Source organism: Mesoplodon mirus (genome assembly GCF_964341445.2).
Source record: "Mesoplodon mirus genome assembly, chromosome: 1".
Taxonomy (NCBI): Eukaryota; Metazoa; Chordata; class Mammalia; order Artiodactyla; family Ziphiidae; genus Mesoplodon; species Mesoplodon mirus.
The window spans coordinates 148044931-148064016 of record NC_138976.1 but is presented as its reverse complement, the minus strand read 5'-3'; positions in this window follow the sequence as shown (position 1 = coordinate 148064016).

The window sequence follows — 19086 nt, the reverse complement described above, 5'->3', positions numbered from 1 at the left end:
CACTGGGCCTGCCGGGCTCTGAGGGCCCTGCCCTGGGCCACCTGCTCCCCTGCCCTTTGTTCAGTCACAGCAGAGATGGCCACACCCACTCCCTCAGTGAGGGCAGTGTTCCAACCTCCCTCAGCCCCGCCCCCTCTCCGCAGTTTACCATGGAGTACAGAGGCTGCATTCTGAGGCCAGGGCGTTCCGAGAATGCCAAGGGCAGACATGATGACCTTAAATGATTGCCTCTTGTGTCAGTGTTGGTAAACTTTAGGAGCTAGGAAATGGTCCACTTGACAGAAATGTTCAAATTTACTGGCATTTCATATATTCTCTGCTCTAACATTGTCCTGACTCTTTCTGTATATTCTTTACTTATGTTTTTGTTTTCCTTAATCAAAGTGTGTCTTTTAAATCTTTTCAAAGAAGATTCTTTGGACTTACTAAATCACCGGAATTTTATACGTTTTCTGTTGTATTAAGTTCTGCTCATATCTTTATTTATCTTTTTTCTATGTTCTCAGGGTTTATTGTTTTCATCTTCTGATGTCAATTAAAACACTTGGTTATTCATTTTAATAAATCTTTTTACTTATAAAGATTTGAACTTTTGAAGATTCCAGCTTACTTGTACGTGTCTAAGGGTCAGGTCCTCTCCATTGTTGCTGGCCTAAGGCTTAGTTCACCATACAGCAATGTATATATTGACCTATTTTCCCCTCGACTTTCTGTGATTCCCTACATCTCACCTTTCTTTGCAGACAAGCCATTGGAAATACCCTTAACTTATTGCACAGCCAAGAAGTCTTTGAAATAATGTGTATTTTTTAGAGAAATCTTCTTATATAATTAGGCAGAAAATCTGACCTGCCATAGTTTTCAAAACAGCATAATTTCACTCTTCTCAATGATTAATCTGTTGTATTACACAACCTTGGAGTATTTAGCTTTATCAATGACATGTCCTTGAAAAATGTTTTAGAGATCCTACCAGTCTTTGAAAACATCCTTGTGCCTTGTTTCAGTTCCAGTTTTATGTATATTTTCTGCCTTGCACCCGATTATTCCTACATCTGATGGAAGGCCTTGGGAATCTAATTCTGGTATTGATGGTTTTGGCTGATTGCCTCACCTTGTAGCTGCTTTCTTCATTATTGTGTAAATTTAGATCATGAGCTCATGTTTAGCTAAACAGCTGACCTTGTAAGAGGCTTAGGTGTGAACGCTCGTAAGTTTCAGCAGAGAGTCGGCAAAGATTTACATGTGTCCCTCCAATGAGTGGCCCGCAAGGACCCCGTTTTCTACAAGTGTTGGTCCAATACTCCCTCTAGAGGCAGGGGACTCAGACAGGGCTGATTTGCGGCCCCCGATCTGGGGCAGGGGCAGTGGGCGGCCTGTGACCCGGGCAGGAGCCTCTCCGCGTGTGTCCCTGGGACCCATCTGCCTGCGAACTTCGGTCACCTGGCAGGAAGCCACGATGCCCAGACCTATGCTTATCTGTGCAGCGCGGTGTACTGCGCGGACACGTTCCACACACACTTCAAGTAAGAGGGCGGCCTGAGTGGAAAGGTGAGAGTTTGGGCAGCTGTGCAGACAAAGAAGGCGCCCTTTGGCCTGGGCCTAAAATCTTGTGACAGTCCACTGGGCCTGCCGGGCTCTGAGGGCCCTGCCCTGGGCCACCTGCTCCCCTGCCCTTTGTTCAGTCACAGCAGAGATGGCCACACCCACTCCCTCAGTGAGGGCAGTGTTCCAACCTCCCTCAGCCCCGCCCCCTCTCCGCAGTTTGCCATGGACTACAGAGGCTGCATTCTGAGGCCAGGGCGTTCCGAGAATGCCAAGGGCAGACATGATGACCTTAAATGATTGCCTCTTGTGTCAGTGTTGGTAAACTTTAGGAGCTAGGAAATGGTCCACTTGACAGAAATGTTCAAATTTACTGGCATTTCATATATTCTCTGCTCTAACATTGTCCTGACTCTTTCTGTATATTCTTTACTTATGTTTTGGTTTTCCTTAATCAAAGTGTGTTTTTTAAATCTTTTCAAAGAAGATTCTTTGGACTTACTAAATCACCGGAATTTTATACGTTTTCTGTTGTATTAAGTTCTGCTCATATCTTTATTTATCTTTTTTCTATGTTCTCAGGGTTTATTGTTTTCATCTTCTGATGTCAATTAAAACACTTGGTTATTCATTTTAATAAATCTTTTTACTTATAAAGATTTGAACTTTTGAAGATTCCAGCTTACTTGTACGTGTCTAAGGGTCAGGTCCTCTCCATTGCTGCTGGCCTAAGGCTTAGTTCACCATACAGCAATGTATATATTGACCTATTTTCCCCTCGACTTTCTGTGATTCCCTACATCTCACCTTTCTTTGCAGACAAGCCATTGGAAATACCCTTAACTTATTGCACAGCCAAGAAGTCTTTGAAATAATGTGTATTTTTTAGAGAAATCTTCTTATATAATTAGGCAGAAAATCTGACCTGCCATAGTTTTCAAAACAGCATAATTTCACTCTTCTCAATGATTAATCTGTTGTATTACACAACCTTGGAGTATTTAGCTTTATCAATGACATGTCCTTGAAAAATGTTTTAGAGATCCTACCAGTCTTTGAAAACATCCTTGTGCCTTGTTTCAGTTCCAGTTTTATGTATATTTTCTGCCTTGCACCCGATTATTCCTACATCTGATGGATGGCCTTGGGAATCTAATTCTGGTATTGATGGTTTTGGCTGATTGTCTCCCCTTGTAGCTGCTTTCTTCATTATTGTGTAAATTTAGATCATGAGCTCATGTTTAGCTAAACAGCTGACCTTGTAAGAGGCTTAGGTGTGAACGCTCGTAAGTTTCAGCAGAGAGTCGGCAAAGATTTATTTGTGTCCCTCCAATGAGTGGCCCGCAAGGACCCCGTTTTCTATAAGTGTTGGTCCAATACTCCCTCTAGAGGCAGGGGACTCAGACAGGGCTGCTTTGCGGCCCCCGATCTGGGGCAGGGGCAGTGGGCGGCCTGTGACCCGGGCAGGAGCCTCTCCGCGTGTGTCCCTGGGACCCATCTGCCTGCGAACTTCGGTCACCTGGCAGGAAGCTATGATGCCCAGACCTATGCTTATCTGTGCAGTGCGGTGTACTGCGCGGACAGGTTCCACACACACTTCAAGTAAGAGGGCGGCCTGAGTGGAAAGGTGAGAATTTGGGCAGCTGTGCAGACAAAGAAGGCGCCCTTTGGCCTGGGCCTAAAATCTTGTGACAGTCCACTGGGCCTGCCGGGCTCTGAGGGCCCTGCCCTGGGCCACCTGCTCCCCTGCCCTTTGTTCAGTCACAGCAGAGATGGCCACACCCACCTCCTCAGTGAGGGCAGTGTTCCAGCCTCCCTCAGCCCCGCACCCACTCCGCAGTTTGCCATGGACTACAGAGGCTGCATTCTGAGGCCAGTGCGTTCCGAGAATGCCAAGGGCAGACATGATGACCTTAAATGATTTCCTCTTGTGTCAGTGTTGGTAAACTTTAGGAGCTAGGAAATTGTCCACTTGACAGAAATGTTCAAATTTACTGGCATTTCATATATTCTCTGCTCTAACATTGTCCTGACTCTTTCTGTATATTCTTTACTTATGTTTTGGTTTTCCTGTGTCTTTTAAATCTTTTCAAAGAAGATTCTTTGGACTTACTAAATCACCTGAATTTTATACGTTTTCTGTTGTATTAAGTTCTGCTCATATCTTTATTTATCTTTTTTCTATGTTTTCAGGGTTTATTGTTTTCATCTTCTGATGTCAATTAAAACACTTGGTTATTCATTTTAATAAATCTTTTTACTTATAAAGATTTGAACTTTTGAAGATTCCAGCTTACTTGTACGTGTCTAAGGGTCAGGTCCTCTCCATTGCTGCTGGCCTAAGGCTTAGTTCACCATACAGCAATGTATATATTGACCTATTTTCCCCTCGACTTTCTGTGATTCCCTACATCTCACCTTTCTTTGCAGACAAGCCATTGGAAATACCCTTAACTTATTTCACAGCCAAGAAGTCTTTGAAATAATGTGTATTTTTTAGAGAAATCTTCTTATATAATTAGGCAGAAAATCTGACCTGCCATAGTTTTCAAAACAGCATAATTTCACTCTTCTCAATGATTAATCTGTTGTATTACACAACCTTGGAGTATTTAGCTTTATCAATGACATGTCCTTGAAAAATGTTTTAGAGATCCTACCAGTCTTTGAAAACATCCTTGTGCCTTGTTTCAGTTCCAGTTTTATGTATATTTTCTGCCTTGCACCCGATTATTCCTACATCTGATGGATGGCCTTGGGAATCTAATTCTGGTATTGATGGTTTTGGCTGATTGTCTCCCCTTGTAGCTGCTTTCTTCATTATTGTGTAAATTTAGATCATGAGCTCATGTTTAGCTAAACAGCTGACCTTGTAAGAGGCTTAGTTGTGAACGCTCGTATGTTTCAGCAGAGAGTCGGCAAAGATTTATGTGTGTCCCTCCAATGAGTGGCCCGCAAGGACCCCGTTTTCTACAAGTGTTGGTCCAATACTCCCTCTAGAGGCAGGGGACCCAGACAGGGCTGATTTGCGGCCCCCGATCTGGGGCAGGGGCAGTGGGCGGCCTGTGACCCGGGCAGAAGCCTCTCCACGTGTGTCCCTGGGAAGCATCTGCCTGCGAACTTCGGTCACCTGGCAGGAAGCTATGATGCCCAGACCTATGCTTATCTGTGCAGTGCGGTGTACTGCGCGGACACGTTCCACACACACTTCAAGTAAGAGGGCGGCCTGAGTGGAAAGGTGAGAGTTTGGGCAGCTGTGCAGACAAAGAAGGCGCCCTTTGGCCTGGGCCTAAAATCTTATGACAGTCCACTGGGCCTGCCGGGCTCTGAGGGCCCTGCCCTGGGCCACCTGCTCCCCTGCCCTTTGTTCAGTCACAGCAGAGATGGCCACACCCACTCCCTCAGTGAGGGCAGTGTTCCAACCTCCCTCAGCCCCGCCCGCTCTCCGCAGTTTACCATGGACTACAGAGGCTGCATTCTGAGGCCAGGGCGTTCCGAGAATGCCAAGGGCAGACATGATGACCTTAAATGATTTCCTCTTGTGTCAGTGTTGGTAAACTTTAGGAGCTAGGAAATGGTCCACTTTCCAGAAATGTTCAAATTTACTGGCATTTCATATATTCTCTGCTCTAACATTGTCCTGACTCTTTCTGTATATTCTTTACTTATGTTTTGGTTTTCCTTAATCAAAGTGTGTCTTTTAAATCTTTTCAAAGAAGATTCTTTGGACTTACTAAATCACCGGAATTTTATACGTTTTCTGTTGTATTAAGTTCTGCTCATATCTTTATTTATCTTTTTTCTATGTTCTCAGGGTTTATTGTTTTCATCTTCTGATGTCAATTAAAACACTTGGTTATTCATTTTAATAAATCTTTTTACTTATAAAGATTTGAACTTTTGAAGATTCCAGCTTACTTGTACGTGTCTAAGGGTCAGGTCCTCTCCATTGTTGCTGGCCTAAGGCTTAGTTCACCATACAGCAATGTATATATTGACCTATTTTCCCCTCGACTTTCTGTGATTCCCTACATCTCACCTTTCTTTGCAGACAAGCCATTGGAAATACCCTTAACTTATTTCACAGCCAAGAAGTCTTTGAAATAATGTGTATTTTTTAGAGAAATCTTCTTATATAATTAGGCAGAAAATCTGACCTGCCATAGTTTTCAAAACAGCATAATTTCACTCTTCTCAATGATTAATCTGTTGTATTACACAACCTTGGAGTATTAAGCTTTATCAATGACATGTCCTTGAAAAATGTTTTAGAGATCCTACCAGTCTTTGAAAACATCCTTGTGCCTTGTTTCAGTTCCAGTTTTATGTATATTTTCTGCCTTGCACCCGATTATTCCTACATCTGATGGATGGCCTTGGGAATCTAATTCTGGTATTGATGGTTTTGGCTGATTGTCTCCCCTTGTAGCTGCTTTCTTCATTATTGTGTAAATTTAGATCATGAGCTCATGTTTAGCTAAACAGCTGACCTTGTAAGAGGCTTAGGTGTGAACGCTCGTAAGTTTCAGCAGAGAGTCGGCAAAGATTTACATGTGTCCCTCCAATGAGTGGCCCGCAAGGACCCCGTTTTCTACAAGTGTTGGTCCACTACTCCCTCTAGAGGCAGGGGACTCAGACAGGGCTGATTTGCGCCCCCCGATCTGGGGCAGGGGCAGTGGGCGGCCTGTGACCCGGGCAGGAGCCTCTCCGCGTGTGTCCCTGGGACCCATCTGCCTGCGAACTTCGGTCACCTGGCAGGAAGCCACGATGCCCAGACCTATGCTTATCTGTGCAGCGCGGTGTACTGCGCGGACACGTTCCACACACACTTCAAGTAAGAGGGCGGCCTGAGTGGAAAGGTGAGAGTTTGGGCAGCTGTGCAGACAAAGAAGGCGCCCTTTGGCCTGGGCCTAAAATCTTGTGACAGTCCACTGGGCCTGCCGGGCTCTGAGGGCCCTGCCCTGGGCCACCTGCTCCCCTGCCCTTTGTTCAGTCACAGCAGAGATGGCCACACCCACTCCCTCAGTGAGGGCAGTGTTCCAACCTCCCTCAGCCCCGCCCCCTCTCCGCAGTTTGCCATGGACTACAGAGGCTGCATTCTGAGGCCAGGGCGTTCCGAGAATGCCAAGGGCAGACATGATGACCTTAAATGATTGCCTCTTGTGTCAGTGTTGGTAAACTTTAGGAGCTAGGAAATGGTCCACTTTCCAGAAATGTTCAAATTTACTGGCATTTCATATATTCTCTGCTCTAACATTGTCCTGACTCTTTCTGTATATTCTTTACTTATGTTTTGGTTTTCCTTAATCAAAGTGTGTCTTTTAAATCTTTTCAAAGAAGATTCTTTGGACTTACTAAATCACCGGAATTTTATACGTTTTCTGTTGTATTAAGTTCTGCTCATATCTTTATTTATCTTTTTTCTATGTTCTCAGGGTTTATTGTTTTCATCTTCTGATGTCAATTAAAACACTTGGTTATTCATTTTAATAAATCTTTTTACTTATAAAGATTTGAACTTTTGAAGATTCCAGCTTACTTGTACGTGTCTAAGGGTCAGGTCCTCTCCATTGTTGCTGGCCTAAGGCTTAGTTCACCATACAGCAATGTATATATTGACCTATTTTCCCCTCGACTTTCTGTGATTCCCTACATCTCACCTTTCTTTGCAGACAAGCCATTGGAAATACCCTTAACTTATTGCACAGCCAAGAAGTCTTTGAAATAATGTGTATTTTTTAGAGAAATCTTCTTATATAATTAGGCAGAAAATCTGACCTGCCATAGTTTTCAAAACAGCATAATTTCACTCTTCTCAATGATTAATCTGTTGTATTACACAACCTTGGAGTATTTAGCTTTATCAATGACATGTCCTTGAAAAATGTTTTAGAGATCCTACCAGTCTTTGAAAACATCCTTGTGCCTTGTTTCAGTTCCAGTTTTATGTATATTTTCTGCCTTGCACCCGATTATTCCTACATCTGATGGAAGGCCTTGGGAATCTAATTCTGGTATTGATGGTTTTGGCTGATTGTCTCACCTTGTAGCTGCTTTCTTCATTATTGTGTAAATTTAGATCATGAGCTCATGTTTAGCTAAACAGCTGACCTTGTAAGAGGCTTAGGTGTGAACGCTCGTAAGTTTCAGCAGAGAGTCGGCAAAGATTTACATGTGTCCCTCCAATGAGTGGCCCGCAAGGACCCCGTTTTCTACAAGTGTTGGTCCAATACTCCCTCTAGAGGCAGGGGACTCAGACAGGGCTGATTTGCGGCCCCCGATCTGGGGCAGGGGCAGTGGGCGGCCTGTGACCCGGGCAGGAGCCTCTCCGCGTGTGTCCCTGGGACCCATCTGCCTGCGAACTTCGGTCACCTGGCAGGAAGCCACGATGCCCAGACCTATGCTTATCTGTGCAGCGCGGTGTACTGCGCGGACACGTTCCACACACACTTCAAGTAAGAGGGCGGCCTGAGTGGAAAGGTGAGAGTTTGGGCAGCTGTGCAGACAAAGAAGGCGCCCTTTGGCCTGGGCCTAAAATCTTGTGACAGTCCACTGGGCCTGCCGGGCTCTGAGGGCCCTGCCCTGGGCCACCTGCTCCCCTGCCCTTTGTTCAGTCACAGCAGAGATGGCCACACCCACTCCCTCAGTGAGGGCAGTGTTCCAACCTCCCTCAGCCCCGCCCCCTCTCCGCAGTTTGCCATGGACTACAGAGGCTGCATTCTGAGGCCAGGGCGTTCCGAGAATGCCAAGGGCAGACATGATGACCTTAAATGATTGCCTCTTGTGTCAGTGTTGGTAAACTTTAGGAGCTAGGAAATGGTCCACTTTCCAGAAATGTTCAAATTTACTGGCATTTCATATATTCTCTGCTCTAACATTGTCCTGACTCTTTCTGTATATTCTTTACTTATGTTTTGGTTTTCCTTAATCAAAGTGTGTCTTTTAAATCTTTTCAAAGAAGATTCTTTGGACTTACTAAATCACCGGAATTTTATACGTTTTCTGTTGTATTAAGTTCTGCTCATATCTTTATTTATCTTTTTTCTATGTTCTCAGGGTTTATTGTTTTCATCTTCTGATGTCAATTAAAACACTTGGTTATTCATTTTAATAAATCTTTTTACTTATAAAGATTTGAACTTTTGAAGATTCCAGCTTACTTGTACGTGTCTAAGGGTCAGGTCCTCTCCATTGCTGCTGGCCTAAGGCTTAGTTCACCATACAGCAATGTATATATTGACCTATTTTCCCCTCGACTTTCTGTGATTCCCTACATCTCACCTTTCTTTGCAGACAAGCCATTGGAAATACCCTTAACTTATTGCACAGCCAAGAAGTCTTTGAAATAATGTGTATTTTTTAGAGAAATCTTCTTATATAATTAGGCAGAAAATCTGACCTGCCATAGTTTTCAAAACAGCATAATTTCACTCTTCTCAATGATTAATCTGTTGTATTACACAACCTTGGAGTATTTAGCTTTATCAATGACATGTCCTTGAAAAATGTTTTAGAGATCCTACCAGTCTTTGAAAACATCCTTGTGCCTTGTTTCAGTTCCAGTTTTATGTATATTTTCTGCCTTGCACCCGATTATTCCTACATCTGATGGATGGCCTTGGGAATCTAATTCTGGTATTGATGGTTTTGGCTGATTGTCTCCCCTTGTAGCTGCTTTCTTCATTATTGTGTAAATTTAGATCATGAGCTCATGTTTAGCTAAACAGCTGACCTTGTAAGAGGCTTAGGTGTGAACGCTCGTAAGTTTCAGCAGAGAGTCGGCAAAGATTTATTTGTGTCCCTCCAATGAGTGGCCCGCAAGGACCCCGTTTTCTATAAGTGTTGGTCCAATACTCCCTCTAGAGGCAGGGGACTCAGACAGGGCTGCTTTGCGGCCCCCGATCTGGGGCAGGGGCAGTGGGCGGCCTGTGACCCGGGCAGGAGCCTCTCCGCGTGTGTCCCTGGGACCCATCTGCCTGCGAACTTCGGTCACCTGGCAGGAAGCTATGATGCCCAGACCTATGCTTATCTGTGCAGTGCGGTGTACTGCGCGGACAGGTTCCACACACACTTCAAGTAAGAGGGCGGCCTGAGTGGAAAGGTGAGAATTTGGGCAGCTGTGCAGACAAAGAAGGCGCCCTTTGGCCTGGGCCTAAAATCTTGTGACAGTCCACTGGGCCTGCCGGGCTCTGAGGGCCCTGCCCTGGGCCACCTGCTCCCCTGCCCTTTGTTCAGTCACAGCAGAGATGGCCACACCCACCTCCTCAGTGAGGGCAGTGTTCCAGCCTCCCTCAGCCCCGCACCCACTCCGCAGTTTGCCATGGACTACAGAGGCTGCATTCTGAGGCCAGGGCGTTCCGAGAATGCCAAGGGCAGACATGATGACCTTAAATGATTTCCTCTTGTGTCAGTGTTGGTAAACTTTAGGAGCTAGGAAATTGTCCACTTGACAGAAATGTTCAAATTTACTGGCATTTCATATATTCTCTGCTCTAACATTGTCCTGACTCTTTCTGTATATTCTTTACTTATGTTTTGGTTTTCCTTAATCAAAGTGTGTCTTTTAAATCTTTTCAAAGAAGATTCTTTGGACTTACTAAATCACCTGAATTTTATACGTTTTCTGTTGTATTAAGTTCTGCTCATATCTTTATTTATCTTTTTTCTATGTTTTCAGGGTTTATTGTTTTCATCTTCTGATGTCAATTAAAACACTTGGTTATTCATTTTAATAAATCTTTTTACTTATAAAGATTTGAACTTTTGAAGATTCCAGCTTACTTGTACGTGTCTAAGGGTCAGGTCCTCTCCATTGCTGCTGGCCTAAGGCTTAGTTCACCATACAGCAATGTATATATTGACCTATTTTCCCCTCGACTTTCTGTGATTCCCTACATCTCACCTTTCTTTGCAGACAAGCCATTGGAAATACCCTTAACTTATTTCACAGCCAAGAAGTCTTTGAAATAATGTGTATTTTTTAGAGAAATCTTCTTATATAATTAGGCAGAAAATCTGACCTGCCATAGTTTTCAAAACAGCATAATTTCACTCTTCTCAATGATTAATCTGTTGTATTACACAACCTTGGAGTATTTAGCTTTATCAATGACATGTCCTTGAAAAATGTTTTAGAGATCCTACCAGTCTTTGAAAACATCCTTGTGCCTTGTTTCAGTTCCAGTTTTATGTATATTTTCTGCCTTGCACCCGATTATTCCTACATCTGATGGATGGCCTTGGGAATCTAATTCTGGTATTGATGGTTTTGGCTGATTGTCTCCCCTTGTAGCTGCTTTCTTCATTATTGTGTAAATTTAGATCATGAGCTCATGTTTAGCTAAACAGCTGACCTTGTAAGAGGCTTAGTTGTGAACGCTCGTATGTTTCAGCAGAGAGTCGGCAAAGATTTATGTGTGTCCCTCCAATGAGTGGCCCGCAAGGACCCCGTTTTCTACAAGTGTTGGTCCAATACTCCCTCTAGAGGCAGGGGACCCAGACAGGGCTGATTTGCGGCCCCCGATCTGGGGCAGGGGCAGTGGGCGGCCTGTGACCCGGGCAGGAGCCTCTCCGCGTGTGTCCCTGGGACCCATCTGCCTGCGAACTTCGGTCACCTGGCAGGAAGCCACGATGCCCAGACCTATGCTTATCTGTGCAGCGCGGTGTACTGCGCGGCCACGTTCCACACACACTTCAAGTAAGAGGGCGGCCTGAGTGGAAAGGTGAGAGTTTGGGCAGCTGTGCAGACAAAGAAGGCGCCCTTTGGCCTGGGCCTAAAATCTTGTGACAGTCCACTGGGCCTGCCGGGCTCTGAGGGCCCTGCCCTGGGCCACCTGCTCCCCTGCCCTTTGTTCAGTCACAGCAGAGATGGCCACACCCACTCCCTCAGTGAGGGCAGTGTTCCAAACTCCCTCAGCCCCGCCCCCTCTCCGCAGTTTACCATGGAGTACAGAGGCTGCATTCTGAGGCCAGGGCGTTCCGAGAATGCCAAGGGCAGACATGATGACCTTAAATGATTGCCTCTTGTGTCAGTGTTGGTAAACTTTAGGAGCTAGGAAATGGTCCACTTGACAGAAATGTTCAAATTTACTGGCATTTCATATATTCTCTGCTCTAACATTGTCCTGACTCTTTCTGTATATTCTTTACTTATGTTTTTGTTTTCCTTAATCAAAGTGTGTCTTTTAAATCTTTTCAAAGAAGATTCTTTGGACTTACTTAATCACCGGAATTTTATGCATTTTCTGTTGTATTAAGTTCTGCTCATATCTTTATTTATCTTTTTTCTATGTTCTCAGGGTTTATTGTTTTCATCTTCTGATGTCAATTAAAACACTTGGTTATTCATTTTAATAAATCTTTTTACTTATAAAGATTTGAACTTTTGAAGATTCCAGCTTACTTGTACGTGTCTAAGGGTCAGGTCCTCTCCATTGTTGCTGGCCTAAGGCTTAGTTCACCATACAGCAATGTATATATTGACCTATTTTCCCCTCGACTTTCTGTGATTCCCTACATCTCACCTTTCTTTGCAGACAAGCCATTTGAAATACCCTTAACTTATTGCACAGCCAAGAAGTCTTTGAAATAATGTGTATTTTTTAGAGAAATCTTCTTATATAATTAGGCAGAAAATCTGACCTGCCATAGTTTTCAAAACAGCATAATTTCACTCTTCTCAATGATTAATCTGTTGTATTACACAACCTTGGAGTATTTAGCTTTATCAATGACATGTCCTTGAAAAATGTTTTAGAGATCCTACCAGTCTTTGAAAACATCCTTGTGCCTTGTTTCAGTTCCAGTTTTATGTATATTTTCTGCCTTGCACCCGATTATTCCTACATCTGATGGATGGCCTTGGGAATCTAATTCTGGTATTGATGGTTTTGGCTGATTGTCTCCCCTTGTAGCTGCTTTCTTCATTATTGTGTAAATTTAGATCATGAGCTCATGTTTAGCTAAACAGCTGACCTTGTAAGAGGCTTAGGTGTGAACGCTCGTAAGTTTCAGCAGAGAGTCGGCAAAGATTTATTTGTGTCCCTCCAATGAGTGGCCCGCAAGGACCCCGTTTTCTACAAGTGTTGGTCCAATACTCCCTCTAGAGGCAGGGGACTCAGACAGGGCTGCTTTGTGGCCCCCGATCTGGGGCAGGGGCAGTGGGCGTCCTGTGACCCGGGCAGGAGCCTCTCCGCGTGTGTCCCTGGGACCCATCTGCCTGCGAACTTCGGTCACCTGGCAGGAAGCTATGATGCCCAGACCTATGCTTATCTGTGCAGCGCGGTGTACTGCGCGGACACGTTCCACACACACTTCAAGTAAGAGGGCGGCCTGAGTGGAAAGGTGAGAGTTTGGGCAGCTGTGCAGACAAAGAAGGCGCCCTTTGGCCTGGGCCTAAAATCTTGTGACAGTCCACTGGGCCTGCCGGGCTCTGAGGGCCCTGCCCTGGGCCACCTGCTCCCCTGCCCTTTGTTCAGTCACAGCAGAGATGGCCACACCCACTCCCTCAGTGAGGGCAGTGTTCCAACCTCCCTCAGCCCCGCCCCCTCTCCGCAGTTTACCATGGACTACAGAGGCTGCATTCTGAGGCCAGGGCGTTCCGAGAATGCCAAGGGCAGACATGATGACCTTAAATGATTGCCTCTTGTGTCAGTTTTGGTAAACTTTAGGAGCTAGGAAATGGTCCACTTGACAGAAATGTTCAAATTTACTGGCATTTCATATATTCTCTGCTCTAACATTGTCCTGACTCTTTCTGTATATTCTTTACTTATGTTTTTGTTTTCCTTAATCAAAGTGTGTCTTTTAAATCTTTTCAAAGAAGATTCTTTGGACTTACTAAATCACCGGAATTTTATACGTTTTCTGTTGTATTAAGTTCTGCTCATATCTTTATTTATCTTTTTTCTATGTTCTCAGGGTTTATTGTTTTCATCTTCTGATGTCAATTAAAACACTTGGTTATTCATTTTAATAAATCTTTTTACTTATAAAGATTTGAACTTTTGAAGATTCCAGCTTACTTGTACGTGTCTAAGGGTCAGGTCCTCTCCATTGTTGCTGGCCAAAGGCTTAGTTCACCATACAGCAATGTATATATTGACCTATTTTCCCCTCGACTTTCTGTGATTCCCTACATCTCACCTTTCTTTGCAGACAAGCCATTGGAAATACCCTTAACTTATTGCACAGCCAAGAAGTCTTTGAAATAATGTGTATTTTTTAGAGAAATCTTCTTATATAATTAGGCAGAAAATCTGACCTGCCATAGTTTTCAAAACAGCATAATTTCACTCTTCTCAATGATTAATCTGTTGTATTACACAACCTTGGAGTATTTAGCTTTATCAATGACATGTCCTTGAAAAATGTTTTAGAGATCCTACCAGTCTTTGAAAACATCCTTGTGCCTTGTTTCAGTTCCAGTTTTATGTATATTTTCTGCCTTGCACCCGATTATTCCTACATCTGATGGAAGGCCTTGGGAATCTAATTCTGGTATTGATGGTTTTGGCTGATTGCCTCACCTTGTAGCTGCTTTCTTCATTATTGTGTAAATTTAGATCATGAGCTCATGTTTAGCTAAACAGCTGACCTTGTAAGAGGCTTAGGTGTGAACGCTCGTAAGTTTCAGCAGAGAGTCGGCAAAGATTTACATGTGTCCCTCCAATGAGTGGCCCGCAAGGACCCCGTTTTCTACAAGTGTTGGTCCAATACTCCCTCTAGAGGCAGGGGACTCAGACAGGGCTGATTTGCGGCCCCCGATCTGGGGCAGGGGCAGTGGGCGGCCTGTGACCCGGGCAGGAGCCTCTCCGCGTGTGTCCCTGGGACCCATCTGCCTGCGAACTTCGGTCACCTGGCAGGAAGCCACGATGCCCAGACCTATGCTTATCTGTGCAGCGCGGTGTACTGCGCGGACACGTTCCACACACACTTCAAGTAAGAGGGCGGCCTGAGTGGAAAGGTGAGAGTTTGGGCAGCTGTGCAGACAAAGAAGGCGCCCTTTGGCCTGGGCCTAAAATCTTGTGACAGTCCACTGGGCCTGCCGGGCTCTGAGGGCCCTGCCCTGGGCCACCTGCTCCCCTGCCCTTTGTTCAGTCACAGCAGAGATGGCCACACCCACTCCCTCAGTGAGGGCAGTGTTCCAACCTCCCTCAGCCCCGCCCCCTCTCCGCAGTTTGCCATGGACTACAGAGGCTGCATTCTGAGGCCAGGGCGTTCCGAGAATGCCAAGGGCAGACATGATGACCTTAAATGATTGCCTCTTGTGTCAGTGTTGGTAAACTTTAGGAGCTAGGAAATGGTCCACTTGACAGAAATGTTCAAATTTACTGGCATTTCATATATTCTCTGCTCTAACATTGTCCTGACTCTTTCTGTATATTCTTTACTTATGTTTTGGTTTTCCTTAATCAAAGTGTGTCTTTTAAATCTTTTCAAAGAAGATTCTTTGGACTTACTAAATCACCGGAATTTTATACGTTTTCTGTTGTATTAAGTTCTGCTCATATCTTTATTTATCTTTTTTCTATGTTCTCAGGGTTTATTGTTTTCATCTTCTGATGTCAATTAAAACACTTGGTTATTCATTTTAATAAATCTTTTTACTTATAAAGATTTGAACTTTTGAAGATTCCAGCTTACTTGTACGTGTCTAAGGGTCAGGTCCTCTCCATTGCTGCTGGCCTAAGGCTTAGTTCACCATACAGCAATGTATATATTGACCTATTTTCCCCTCGACTTTCTGTGATTCCCTACATCTCACCTTTCTTTGCAGACAAGCCATTGGAAATACCCTTAACTTATTGCACAGCCAAGAAGTCTTTGAAATAATGTGTATTTTTTAGAGAAATCTTCTTATATAATTAGGCAGAAAATCTGACCTGCCATAGTTTTCAAAACAGCATAATTTCACTCTTCTCAATGATTAATCTGTTGTATTACACAACCTTGGAGTATTTAGCTTTATCAATGACATGTCCTTGAAAAATGTTTTAGAGATCCTACCAGTCTTTGAAAACATCCTTGTGCCTTGTTTCAGTTCCACTTTTATGTATATTTTCTGCCTTGCACCCGATTATTCCTACATCTGATGGATGGCCTTGGGAATCTAATTCTGGTATTGATGGTTTTGGCTGATTGTCTCCCCTTGTAGCTGCTTTCTTCATTATTGTGTAAATTTAGATCATGAGCTCATGTTTAGCTAAACAGCTGACCTTGTAAGAGGCTTAGGTGTGAACGCTCGTAAGTTTCAGCAGAGAGTCGGCAAAGATTTATTTGTGTCCCTCCAATGAGTGGCCCGCAAGGACCCCGTTTTCTATAAGTGTTGGTCCAATACTCCCTCTAGAGGCAGGGGACTCAGACAGGGCTGCTTTGCGGCCCCCGATCTGGGGCAGGGGCAGTGGGCGGCCTGTGACCCGGGCAGGAGCCTCTCCGCGTGTGTCCCTGGGACCCATCTGCCTGCGAACTTCGGTCACCTGGCAGGAAGCTATGATGCCCAGACCTATGCTTATCTGTGCAGTGCGGTGTACTGCGCGGACAGGTTCCACACACACTTCAAGTAAGAGGGCGGCCTGAGTGGAAAGGTGAGAGTTTGGGCAGCTGTGCAGACAAAGAAGGCGCACTTTGGCCTGGGCCTAAAATCTTATGACAGTCCACTGGGCCTGCCGGGCTCTGAGGGCCCTGCCCTGGGCCACCTGCTCCCCTGCCCTTTGTTCAGTCACAGCAGAGATGGCCACACCCACTCCGTCAGTGAGGGCAGTGTTCCAACCTCCCTCAGCCCCGCCCGCTCTCCGCAGTTTACCATGGACTACAGAGGCTGCATTCTGAGGCCAGGGCGTTCCGAGAATGCCAAGGGCAGACATGATGACCTTAAATGATTTCCTCTTGTGTCAGTGTTGGTAAACTTTAGGAGCTAGGAAATGGTCCACTTTCCAGAAATGTTCAAATTTACTGGCATTTCATATATTCTCTGCTCTAACATTGTCCTGACTCTTTCTGTATATTCTTTACTTATGTTTTGGTTTTCCTTAATCAAAGTGTGTCTTTTAAATCTTTTCAAAGAAGATTCTTTGGACTTACTAAATCACCGGAATTTTATACGTTTTCTGTTGTATTAAGTTCTGCTCATATCTTTATTTATCTTTTTTCTATGTTCTCAGGGTTTATTGTTTTCATCTTCTGATGTCAATTAAAACACTTGGTTATTCATTTTAATAAATCTTTTTACTTATAAAGATTTGAACTTTTGAAGATTCCAGCTTACTTGTACGTGTCTAAGGGTCAGGTCCTCTCCATTGTTGCTGGCCTAAGGCTTAGTTCACCATACAGCAATGTATATATTGACCTATTTTCCCCTCGACTTTCTGTGATTCCCTACATCTCACCTTTCTTTGCAGACAAGCCATTGGAAATACCCTTAACTTATTTCACAGCCAAGAAGTCTTTGAAATAATGTGTATTTTTTAGAGAAATCTTCTTATATAATTAGGCAGAAAATCTGACCTGCCATAGTTTTCAAAACAGCATAATTTCACTCTTCTCAATGATTAATCTGTTGTATTACACAACCTTGGAGTATTTAGCTTTATCAATGACATGTCCTTGAAAAATGTTTTAGAGATCCTACCAGTCTTTGAAAACATCCTTGTGCCTTGTTTCAGTTCCAGTTTGATGTATATTTTCTGCCTTGCACCCGATTATTCCTACATCTGATGGATGGCCTTGGGAATCTAATTCTGGTATTGATGGTTTTGGCTGATTGTCTCCCCTTGTAGCTGCTTTCTTCATTATTGTGTAAATTTAGATCATGAGCTCATGTTTAGCTAAACAGCTGACCTTGTAAGAGGCTTAGGTGTGAACGCTCGTAAGTTTCAGCAGAGAGTCGGCAAAGATTTATTTGTGTCCCTCCAATGAGTGGCCCGCAAGGACCCCGTTTTCTACAAGTGTTGGTCCAATACTCCCTCTAGAGGCAGGGGACTCAGACAGGGCTGCTTTGCGGCCCCCGATCTGGGGCAGGGGCAGTGGGCGTCCTGTGACCCGGGCAGGAGCCTCTCCGCGTGTGTCCCTGGGACCCATCTGCCTGCGAACTTCGGTCACCTGGCAGGAAGCTATGATGCCCAGACCTATGCTTATCTGTGCAGTGCGGTGTACTGCGCGGACACGTTCCACACACACTTCAAGTAAGAGGGCGGCCTGAGTGGAAAGGTGAGAGTTTGGGCAGCTGTGCAGACAAAGAAGGCGCCCTTTGGCCTGGGCCTAAAATCTTGTGACAGTCCACTGGGCCTGCCGGGATCTGAGGGCCCTGCCCTGGGCCACCTGCTCCCCTGCCCTTTGTTCAGTCACAGCAGAGATGGCCACACCCACCTCCTCAGTGAGGGCAGTGTTCCAGCCTCCCTCAGCCCCGCCCCCACTCCGCAGTTTGCCATGGACTACAGAGGCTGCATTCTGAGGCCAGGGCGTTCCGAGAATGCCAAGGGCAGACATGATGACCTTAAATGATTTCCTCTTGTGTCAGTGTTGGTAAACTTTAGGAGCTAGGAAATGGTCCACTTGACAGAAATGTTCAAATTTACTGGCATTTCATATATTCTCTGCTCTAACATTGTCCTGACTCTTTCTGTATATTCTTTACTTATGTTTTGGTTTTCCTTAATCAAAGTGTGTCTTTTAAATCTTTTCAATGAAGATTCTTTGGACTTACTAAATCACCTGAATTTTATACGTTTTCTGTTGTATTAAGTTCTGCTCATATCTTTATTTATCTTTTTTTCTATGTTCTCAGGGTTTATTGTTTTCATCTTCTGATGTCAATTAAAACACTTGGTTATTCATTTTAATAAATCTTTTTACTTATAAAGATTTGAACTTTTGAAGATTCCAGCTTACTTGTACGTGTCTAAGGGTCAGGTCCTCTCCATTGCTGCTGGCCTAAGGCTTAGTTCACCATACAGCAATGTATATATTGACCTATTTTCCCCTCGACTTTCTGTGATTCCCTACATCTCACCTTTCTTTGCAGACAAGCCATTGGAAATACCCTTAACTTATTTCACAGCCAAGAAGTCTTTGAAATAATGTGTATTTTTTAGAGAAATCTTCTTATATAATTAGGCAGAAAATCTGACCTGCCATAGTTTTCAAAACAGCATAATTTCACTCTTCTCAATGATTAATCTGTTGTATTACACAACCTTGGAGTATTTAGCTTTATCAATGACATGTCCTTGAAAAATGTTTTAGAGATCCTACCAGTCTTTGAAAACATCCTTGTGCCTTGTTTCAGTTCCAGTTTTATGTATATTTTCTGCCTTGCACCCGATTATTCCTACATCTGATGGATGGCCTTGGGAATCTAATTCTGGTATTGATGGTTTTGGCTGATTGTCTCCCCTTGTAGCTGCTTTCTTCATTATTGTGTAAATTTAGATCATGAGCTCATGTTTAGCTAAACAGCTGACCTTGTAAGAGGCTTAGGTGTGAACGCTCGTAAGTTTCAGCAGAGAGTCGGCAAAGATTTATTTGTGTCCCTCCAATGAGTGG